Source organism: Macrobrachium rosenbergii, chromosome 7 (genome assembly GCF_040412425.1).
Source record: "Macrobrachium rosenbergii isolate ZJJX-2024 chromosome 7, ASM4041242v1, whole genome shotgun sequence".
Lineage (NCBI taxonomy): Eukaryota > Metazoa > Arthropoda > Malacostraca > Decapoda > Palaemonidae > Macrobrachium > Macrobrachium rosenbergii.
In genome coordinates this window covers 38,750,253-38,757,380 of record NC_089747.1, presented here as the reverse complement: position 1 = coordinate 38,757,380, position 7,128 = coordinate 38,750,253, and the positions used below count along the sequence as shown (strand labels likewise).

General features: G+C 32.6%; 1 protein-coding gene and 1 long non-coding RNA gene across 2 annotated transcripts in view; one reads left to right on the top strand and one right to left on the bottom strand.

Annotated features, from left to right (window-relative positions):
- LOC136840313 (uncharacterized) overlaps positions 1 to 7,128 on the top strand; it is a 256,437-nt gene that overhangs the window by 109,084 nt on the left and 140,225 nt on the right. The gene's annotated exons all lie outside the window — the stretch shown is intronic.
- LOC136840316 (uncharacterized) overlaps positions 2,346 to 7,128 on the bottom strand; it is a 315,086-nt gene continuing 310,303 nt past the window's right edge. Inside the window, exon 5 of the long non-coding RNA XR_010853583.1 lies at positions 2,346 to 3,841. This is a non-coding gene — a long non-coding RNA (uncharacterized lncRNA). The remainder of the gene's footprint in view (positions 3,842 to 7,128) is intronic.

The window sequence follows — 7,128 nt, the reverse complement described above, 5'->3', positions numbered from 1 at the left end:
ATTATATGCATACACACAAGCATATACATACATGCAGTTATATATATATATATATATATATATATATATATATATATATATATATATATATATATATATATATATATATATAGATATATATATATGATTTTAAAAAATCAGTGGGATTTCCTCCAAATGATTTCCAGCATACCATGAGCTTCAATCACAACCATTATATTTTCCTGTTAAATTAAGAAATAAACTAATCATTCGATTAAAAATTCTTTGATGTTTTTCCTCTGAATTTTGAAAATCCATTTCAACTTAAGTTGTAGGAATTATAAGTTAATTTGCAATGTCAGTTACTATTACTAAATCCTGTTTCTAGTGATTATACAACCAAATATAAGTGACGTTAAAAAGGTTTTATAATTATTGTTGGATTAACAAAATCATCGGCAATTTGTCATATATCAAAATTAATCACTTAACAAGCATTCAGCTTGATCAAAAATCAAAACTTATTTTAGTTTGTCACAGCTTAAGAAAAGCAAATGGGATTTAACAGATCTTGGGAACGTTTGGCTATGAAGTAATGCAACAGATCAGTTGTAAGAAGGAAATGCATAGGACTTTATGCATTTGTTCCTTGACAAACACAGTCCTGTTTACATCAGTTGTAAGAAGGAAATGCATAGGACTTTGTGCATTTGTTCCTTGACAAACAAAGTCCTGTTTAGATCAGTTGTAAGAAGGAAATGCATAGGACTTTGTGCATTTGTTCCTTGACAAACAAAGTCCTATTTTAATCAGTTGTAAGAAGGAAATGCATAAGACTTTATGCATTTGTTCCTTGACAAACAAAGTCCTGTTTAAATCAGTTGTAAGAAGGAAATGCATAGGACTTTGTGCATTTGTTCCTTGACAAACAAAGTCCTGTTTAAATCAGTTGTAAGAAGGAAATGCATAGGACTTTGTGCATTTGTTCCTTGACAAACAAAGTCCTGTTTAAATCAGTTGTAAGAAGGAAATGCATAGGACTTTGTGCATTTGTTCCTTGACAAACAAAGTCCTGTTTAAATCAGTTGTAAGAAGGAAATGCATAGGACTTTGTGCATTTGTTCCTTGACAAAGTCCTGTTTAAATCAGTTGTAAGAAGGGCATAGGACTTTGTGCATTTGTTCCTTGACAAACAAAGTCCTGTTTAAATCAGTTGTAAGAAGGAAATGCATAGGACTTTGTGCATTTGTTCCTGACAAACAAAGTCCTGTTTAAATCAGTGTAAGAAGGAAATGCATAGGACTTTGTGCATTTGTTCCTTGACAAACAAAGTCCTGTTTAAATCAGTTGTAAGAAGAAAACACTTAGGACATTTAGCATTTTTACCTTTGCAAACAAAGTCCTGTTTAGATCAGGTGTAAGAAGGAAATGCTTAGGACTTTTTGCATTTGTTCCTTGACAAACAAAGTCCTGTTTAGATCACTTATAAGAACGAAATGCTTAGGACTTTTTGCATTTGCACCTGGTCAAACAAAGTCGTGTTTACATTCGCCCCGGATTATCACCGCCACCGAACGTAGAACAAACAATCACATTGATATTGTTTACATTCGGCTACATCTGATGGTCGCCGGTTGCCAGATGCAAGATGGTTTGGAGCCTGTCATTAAAATATCGATTCCCGTCATAAGTTGAACCCAAGATCGTTTGATTAATGGATTCCTATTCCAAGAAGTTTTACCAATCAATCACTGATTGGCTAATTAATCCATCAGGCGTGGTTGCAACTGCTTGGAACAATCAATCATAGGAATTAGCAGGAAGTTGGGCAAGCACTGAGGAATGTTGCAAGAAATTTCCTTTTTTATTTTCATTTAATTGACGGTTAAAATTTTGTTAGCTTTTATCATTCTTTGCCTATTGCGAGTGGCACAAGGAGATTTTATATAAAGGACTTTTTCTTTATTTTTCATACATTATGGTTCTGCCCACCAACCATCTTTCTTGTTAGATGTATATACTGTATGTATATATATATATATATATATATATATATATATATATATATATATATGTATATATACTGTGTATATATATATATATATATATATATATATATATATATATATATAGATATATATATATATAGAGATAGATAGAGAGAGAGAGAGAGAGAGAGAGAGAGAAGAGAGAGAACACTTTCACAATTGGAGGCCAAGAGAAACTGAAGACTGGGTACAATATGAAAGTCCCTCAGCAAACGGAAGAACAAAAGAACAAGACAAGAGTACAAGAGAGAGAGAGAGAGAGAGAGAGAGAGAGAGAGAGAGAGAATAAAAAGCAAGGAATATATATATATATATATATATATATATATATATATATAAAGAGTGGAAATGTGGAAACTAAAAAATCAGAATAAATGAGAGAAGAAAGAGAACGGAAAATGTATACCATCCTGGAAAAAGAGAGGGCGGAGAAAAAGTGATAAAATACGATATGTACCGAAAGAGACGGAATTTAACCAAAAATAGCGATGAGAGAGCGAAAAAGGAATGATCGAAAGAAGAGAAAAGAATTAAAATGAATGAATAGGGAGGATGAAAAACGGGGCGGAATGATAAGAGGCAGATGCAAAGGAACGGAAAGGATAGGAAATAAACAGGATACTAACTGCAATAATGCAATGAAGTCAGAGAGGAAAGGAGCCTGATAAAAGGATAAAGAAGAAGAAGAAGAAGAAGAAAAGTAACAGATGAGAACGAAAAACCCCTGATTAATCCCGGCCGAGCCGAGAGACGAGATTTCTAAAGAGACAATATGCAACGCGGAGTCGTCCGGGAGTCGATTCTTCCCTCTTAAAGTTGAAGACTGTGGCTTCCCCCAAAAAGCTACGGACAGACAGAGAGACCACTCACACGTCTGTCCGCTGGCCGTGGTTTGAGTGGGTGAATGCTGGATAGACCCTCAGTTCTGTCTTTTCATAGATTTTAGACTGAATGATTTGACAAGGATCATAGTTCGATCATAATTTGCTTGATTCTTTGATAATCCAAAATCGTGATTCTAGAGGGTGAATGTTCTGTGTTTATTATTATTATTATTATTATTATTATTATTATTATTATTATTATTATTATTATTATTATTATTATTATTATTATCCAGTAGGTAAAACATAACCGAAGGGTCCATTGACTTGAAGTTCAAGCTTCCAAAGAATTTGGTGTTCATTAGGAAGAAGTAAGAAAAAAAATAATAAATCAATAAATTGACGAATAAATAAAAATGTATTAAAACGCAAGAAGAGTATTTGGGTAGTAATGCATTGCATTTTTGCTTGAACTTCTGAAGGAGTTCTAGCTGCACACCCTCTGAAGGGAGGCTGTTTAATGCATTTTAGAGCAAAAAGTCTGCAAAAGGGCAATAATTTTGCTGAATTCTTTGACAATCCTAATTGGCGATTTTAGAGGACGAATGCTCAATTTAGCTCTGTCATCTGGTACAATTTCGAGGAAAAGGTAATTTTTACGTGCACACAAGACCTTTCTCAGATACCACACGCTCTTATTTTATCCCATCTTCAAAATGTCGTTTGAAATGGCCTTCCATAAATGTGTATAGATATCTTGTGGCAGCCTAATTTTTAAGATAATACCATCATCATTCGAGGAGAGAATCTGTAACTACTCAAAGATACTGAAGTCAAGCATAAGAACTTACTTGGTGTTATCTTAACAAGAAAGAGGCTCGTTTTAATTCCGTCTTCATAAAGTGACCGTCCTTCAATGCTTGGAGTTCCTGAAGTTCAACCCGGAAAACTTCTTCAATTCAAACCGTATAATAAGCACTTTGGATTGGGGTAACTCTCTTCAGGGAACTGTAAATATAGAAGTGAGAATGGAAGTTAAAATATAAGAGTTGGAATATATATGAAAATTTTTTTCATTCCTATTCGACAGAAGATAATTGTGCAATTACTAGGGATTATTTAATAAAAAAATTAAATCTACCTAAAGATTCGGCTGAAGGAACCGTGCAATTACAAGGGAATATTGAAATCAATAACAAAAATAAAATAAAAACTAAGGTCTGAATAAAGGGCTTCCTTAGTAAAGTTTTGACACTGAGTCAAAAAAAAAAACCTTCTTAGAAAAGTTGTGACACCGAGTCAAAAAAAAAACCTTCTTAGAAAATTTTTGAAACTGAGTCACAAAAGAACCTTTAAAAAAAACTTTCTTAGAAGCGGTCAGACACTGAGTAAAAAAAGAACCTTCTTAATAAAATTTTGACACTGAGTCAAAAAAGAACTTCCCTTGAAGTATCTGACACGGAGTTAAAAAAAAAACTTTCTTATAAAAGATTTGACACAGTCAAAAAAGAACCTTCTTAGAAAAGTTTTGACACTGAGTCAAAGAAGAACTTCCCTTGAAGCATCTGACACGGAGTTAAAAAAGAACTTTCTTATAAAAGCTTTGACACAGTCAAAAAAGAACCTTCTTAGAAAAGTTTTGACACTGAGTCAAAAAAGAACCTTCTTAGGAAAGTTCTGACACTGAGTCAAAACAGAACCTTCCTAGAAAAGTTTTGACACGGAGTCAAAACAGAACATGCCTTGGAAAGTTTTGACACTGAAACGAAAAAGAACCTTCTAAGAAAAGTTTTGACAATGAATCAAAAAATGACCTTCCGAGAAAAGTTCTGACACTGAGTCAAAAAAGAACCGTCTAAGAAAAGTTTTGACACTGAATCAAAAAAGAACCTTCTAAGAAAGGTTTGACACTGAAACAAACAAGAACCTTCTAAGAAAAGTTTTGACACTGAGTCAAAAAAAGAACTTTCTTAGAAAAGTTCTGACACATAATAAAAAAAGAACCTGCTTAGAAAAGTTCTGACACTGAGTCAAAAAAGGCTTTCTCAGAAGAGTTTTGACACTGAGCCAAAAAAAAAAAAAAAAAAAATTCAGCCCATTCTAAATCAGAGAAGGAAATCAGTCAATGCAAATGCCAACCCCATTCCCCACACCTGTTCCATAATAAAACAAATAGACTTTTCCAGGTGATAAATGTTGTCCTTAAAAGATCTCATCGAATGGGTAATGGAGTCCTCCCTATCGAATTTAAAGGACATACCTTATGTATTTGAAATATGCATTCGCTTACCTCTAAAAGGTCTCCTTGTGACCCGTTACCCCTTGTATCAGAGACCCATAGCCTGTTTCAGGCTCCTGTGAGCTTAATTGTGGGATATATGAAAAAGAAAAGGAAAAATAAATTTAAAAAAATGAAGAAAAACAAAATTTCGAAAATATATATAAAAAACATGAAGGAAAAAAAATAGAGAAAAAAAACACACAAACGAGAAGAAAAACGAAAAAAGGACAAAGTCAAAACAAGAACAAACAAACACGCAAAAGACAAAGCATAATAAACCGCGGAAATAGACGGAGAAAGATCAACACTTGAGAGTGGAATAAAAATAAAGAAAGACATTAAATATCGTCAACACAATCTTAAAGAGAGAAAGAGAGAGAGAGAGAGAGAATGGCATAATTTATACCTTTCAAGAGAAAGAGGAATATAATGCTGTATTTATCTCGGTGGAGAGAGAGAGAGAGAGAGAGAGAGAGAGAGAGAGAGAGAGAGAGAGAGAGAGAGAGAGAGAATAATTTACACCTTTCACGCAAGAGGGTATTATAATTGTGTATGTATTTTAGTGGATATATATATATATATATACATATGACAATATATAAATAGAATAAAACACCCTAAAATTTTCCCAGCGTTCCAATAATAATAATAATATAATAATATATAATAATAATATATATAATACAATAATAATATATAAATAGAATAAAAGATAAATAAAAATTTTCCCACAACGAACGTTCCAATAATAAAATAATAATAATAATAATAATAATAATAATAATAAGGAATAATAATAATAATAATTAATTATAATCATAATAATAATAATAATAATAAAATACTAATAATAATGTAAATCAGGCTTTTCTGGAAAGATAAATATAATATATTTCCCACAACGAACGTTTCATCTCTCAGTACAGAAAGAGGACTCCTCTTCTTCTTCCTCTTTTTCTTTTTCTTTTCATAAATCCCCTCTTTTCTTAAGGAGAGAAAAAGGGCAATCTCTCTCTCTCACTCATACTCTCATGCATGTTGAAAAGGCCCTGAAATCTGGAAAAGGCTTTGAAAAACTTATTTTGACCCTGAAATACCTGTGGAAATCAGGCGTTTTTCTGGAAAATTAACCAACCATCACCAATATATATCTCTCTCTCTCTCTGGCTCTCTCTCTCTATCTCTCTCTCTCTATATCTCTATATATATATATATATATATATATATATATATATATATATATATATATATATATATATATATATATATAAATTATCATTTTCCTTTATAATCAAGTTCACTGACATACAAATTCACATTATTATTTACAATCTTTATTCATCTGCATTTTGAATAATAATAATAATAATAATAATAATAATAATAATAATAATAATAATAATAATAATAATAATAATAATAGAAGATTTGCATATTTCACAGCTCGAACGTCAAGGCAGCTTAGTAGGATTAATGGCAGAGCCATTTGCGAGAGATTAAGCCCTTGGCTTTGCTAATGCAACGCCCAAGCAATCTCATTAGTGCTTTATATGCTTGCTGTTGTTGCAACAGCTTGTGGTGGTGTTGTTGAAACAGCTGGTGGTGTTGTTGTTTTGATATTCATTGTTGTTGTTTGTTGCTGTTGCAACAGTTGGTGCTCTTGTTGTTGCAACAGCTCGTGTTGTTATTTTTGCCACAGCTGGTGTTGTTGTTGTTGCAAAATTTGGTGCTGTTGTTGTTGCAACAGCTTGTGTTGTTGTTCCAACAGCTTGTGTTGCTTTTTTGCCACAGTTGGTGTTGTTGTTACAACAGTTGTTGTTGTTGTTACAACAGTTGGTGCTGTTGTTGTTGCAACAGCGTGTGTTGTTGTTCCAACAGCTTGTGTTGTTGTTGCAACAGCTGGTGTTGCTGTTTTTGCCACAGTTGGTGTTGTTGTTATACCAGTTATTGTTGTTGTTGTTACAACAGTTGGTGCTGTTGTTGTTGCAACAGCTTGTTTTGTTGTTGTTGTTCC